The sequence below is a fragment of the Arachis duranensis genome, chromosome 1 (genome assembly GCF_000817695.3).
Source record: "Arachis duranensis cultivar V14167 chromosome 1, aradu.V14167.gnm2.J7QH, whole genome shotgun sequence".
NCBI lineage: Eukaryota > Viridiplantae > Streptophyta > Magnoliopsida > Fabales > Fabaceae > Arachis > Arachis duranensis.
The window spans coordinates 58,419,760-58,423,816 of NC_029772.3; positions in this window are offsets into that span (position 1 = coordinate 58,419,760).

Consider the following 4,057-nt stretch of genomic DNA (forward strand, 5'->3'; position numbering starts at 1 on the left):
TCTTAATAATAAAAATTATAATTAATTATATGTGGTGGCAATACTTTTTATTCTCTGAATGAATGCTTGAACAGTGCATATTTTATCCTGAATTTTTCGAATGTTGGCTCCTGAAAGAATGAGGAACACGAAAAATATTATTGAGAATCTGAAAAATCATGAATTTGATTCTTGAAGCAAGAAAAAGCAGTGAAAAAAAACTTGTACAAGAAATCATTGGATCAAAAAAAAAAAAAAAGAAGCCAAGGACTCATAAAGTAGCTGTGTTCAAGAATCAACGTACTGAACTAGGAGAATCAATAAAACTATCTAAAATTCTGAGTTCCTATAGATGCCAATCATTCTGAATTGCAAAGGATAAAGTGAGATGCCAAATCTGTTCAGAAACAAAAAGCTACTAGCCCCGCTCATCTAAATTAGAATCTGAGCTTCACTTAAAACTCGGAGATTTTATTACTCCTTAAATACTTTTTATCCTATTTTGGTCATCTAGTTGCTTGGGGACAAGCAACAGTTTAAGTTTGGTGTTATGATGAGCGGATATTTTATACGCTTTTTGGGGGTAATTTCATGTAGATTTTAGTATGTTTTAATTAGTTTTTAATAAAATATTACTAGTTTTTAGGCAAAAATCATATTTCTGGACTTTACTATGAGTTTGTGTATTTTTCTGTGATTTCAGATATTTTCTGGCTGAAATTGAGGGAGTTGAGCAAAAATCTGAGTTAGGCTGAAAAAGGACTACTGATGTTGTTGGATCCTGACCTCCCTGAACTCGGAATGGATTTTTTGGAGCTACAGGAGTCCAATTGACGCGCTCTCAACGGCGTTGGAAAGTAGACATCCAGGGCTTTCCAGCAATATATAATAGTCCATACTTTGAGCGAAGATAGACGACGTAACTTGGCGTTGAACGCCAAGTACATGCTGCTGTCTGGAGTTAAACGCCAGAAACACGTCATGATTCGGAGTTGAACGCCCAAAACACGTTATAACTTGGAGTTCAACTCCAAGAAAAGCCTCAGCTCGTGGATAGCTTTAGTCTCAGCCCCAACACACACCAAGTGGGCCCCAGAAGTAGAATTTTGCACCAATTATCTTAGTTTACTCATATTCTGTAAACCTAGGTTACTAGTTTACTATTTAAACAACTTTTAGAGACTTATAGGAAATATTTCTCTGCACTTATGTGGACGGCATGACGATGGAAAAGTGTCTCATTCAGAGACCGCATGGTACCTTTTTAGAAAAAGTCGGAAGTCGAGGAGGACTTCCATAGGATTCGTCTCTTGGAAGAGGAGCGCAAACGGAAAAAGACAGAGCGCAAGAATCGCAGAAACTAATGAAAGGTAGAGCGCGAAACAGAACTTAAAGAATCACATCCTAAGAATACGGAGGCCAAGGACCGTGAAGCCTGCAAAGCAGCGAGGAAAGACAGGAAAGAATTGAAAAGAAAAGAGAAAGTACGAGTAGAGTACGTGTAAAGAAGAGAAAGAAGGATTGCAACTAATTAATTAACAAATTGATTACAAATTAATTAATTCTATTTACACTAATTCAGCGTCAACTAATCTATCTATCACTCCAACTTTTCAAGGATTGCTAATTATTTTTTAGAGTCTTATAGTTATAATTTTATTAAGAAATTCTTTAAAAGTTAAAGTTACTTGTAATAATATTAATATTTTTATATGCTTGATCCTCTTAGTTGTTGTGAACTTGTTAGATATACCAATCATGTTGTTTATTGATTTTTGTAATTCTAATGTGGTAAAATAATTTTATGTTCTATGCTTGTATATATTTTTCTTTCTAATATATGGAGCTGCATTTTGCAGAGGATAAAAATTTCAGAAATATTACAAGATGAATGGTTTAGAAAAGGATACAAACCACCAATATTTAAAGAGGAAGAAGAAATAAATACAGACGATGTGACTGCTGCTTTTGATGATTCCAGGGTAATTTTCTTTTCTTTTTTTAAATAACCATGTAAGTAGTTAAAATAATGTATATTTCTTCCCGTTAAGAATATAAGACATTTTTTATTCAAAACTTTTATGTTTTATCTAAGAAGTGTTTTGACTAGCTCAAGAATGTTTTAATATTTTTAGTAATATCCTAAATTAATTCCAAAAAAATTTTTAGTTGGATATTTTAATTCTTAAGAAATTTTAATCATCAAATCGATCTTCAAACTTTTACTTTAGAAAAAACGATAAATCGTTCATTGACCTTTCCTCTCGAAAACAAATAAGTTATCGATTAATTAAAAATACAAAAATATCTATCGTTTTTTAAAATGTGAGACATCTAAATTTTTTAAAAAAATCTATTTATCTCTATATATTTTAAATATAAGGACTTAAAAAGTCAGAATTTTTTTTCTTTTTACTTTATTAGATAAACCAGTTTTTACATCGAATTTAAAGAAATGATTTCCTAATCTATGTGTTGATGTAAAAAATAACTTGTATTTGTGCATAAACAGGTTTGTTCATAAAATATTGTAAGTAAAATTCTGTCTGATTTGTAGGAAAATCTGGTGACAGAAACAAAAGAGAAACCGGCCTCACTGAACGCTTTTGAGCTCATTTCAAGATCAAAGACCTTTAACCTTGAAAGTATGTTTGAGCAGAAATCACTAGTAAGTAAAAACAATGATATAATTTGATCACATAAAAAAATTTATGCAAATATATATATTTGAGAAATTATTTTAGTAAAGAATAAAATTGAGGGAAAAATGAAAAATTTTACTAAATTTATAACGAACATGTACAAAGTACATGATAAAAAAATTATAAATTTTTTGTTTAATTACTCTATTAGTCTCTATAGTTTCACAAAATTTTTAATCAGGTCTATGTTTTTTTTTCTTTTAATTGAATCTTTGCACCAAAGATTTTTTTAATTGGTCCCTACACTTTCTTTTTCTTTTATTTGAGTCATTGCACTAATTTTTTTTAGTTGAGTCCCTATAAAATTAAACCAATTACTGCAAAGAGGACCTAATTAAAAAGGAATTAGTGCATGGACCAATTAAAAAGAACAAAGGTATAGAAATCTAATTAAAAATTTACGAAACTATAGAGATCAATAGAGTAATTAAAACTAATGTTTTAAACTAAAAGAAATAATCTTTATGTTTTGTCAAAATTTTATTTTTTACCGAAATATTATCCACTATATAATAAAGGCATAGTTTTTATTTATAGGATTAACCACAAAAAACGCTCCGAATTATTCGAACGCTGACAAAAATGCACTCGAATTTTACTATCGACAAAAATGTTTTCAAATAATTTAAAAATATAACAATAATACCCAACAGTAAATATATATTTTCAAAAAATACTTTTGAGATTGAATTTTAATGTAATTTTTTGCAAACATGATTATAAAAATAAGATATTATTATACATAAAAATTGGTAATTTTTCGTTAAGTATATTTTTTATAATTTCTTTTGTTAACAACTAATAATACTTTTAAAAAATCACAAAACAATATATACATAACTAAAAATCACCAAATTTTAAGAATAATAATATCTCATTTTTATAATCATACTTGCAAAAAGTTACATCAAATTTCAATCTCTAATGTATTTTTTGAGAAATATCATATTTAATGCAAAAAAACTAACATTAAATATGTATTTTCAAAAAATACATTAGAGATTGAATTTTGATGTAATTTTTTGCAAGAATGATTAAAAAAATAAGATATTATTATCGTTAAAATTTGGTGATTTTTTGTTGAGTATATATTTTTTTGTAATTTTTTTGTTAACAACTAATAATACATTAAAAAAATCACAAAAAATATATACTTAGAAAAAAATCACCAAAATTTAAGAATAATAATATCTTATTTTTTTAATTATGCTTGTAAAAAATCACATCAAAATTCTATCTCTAAGGTATTTTTTGAAAATATATATTTATTGTTAGGTATTGTTGTTGTATTTTTAAATTATTTAAAGGCACTTTTGTTGATAATAAAATTTGAGTACATTTTTGTCGGCATTTGAATAATTTGGAGGTATTTTTGG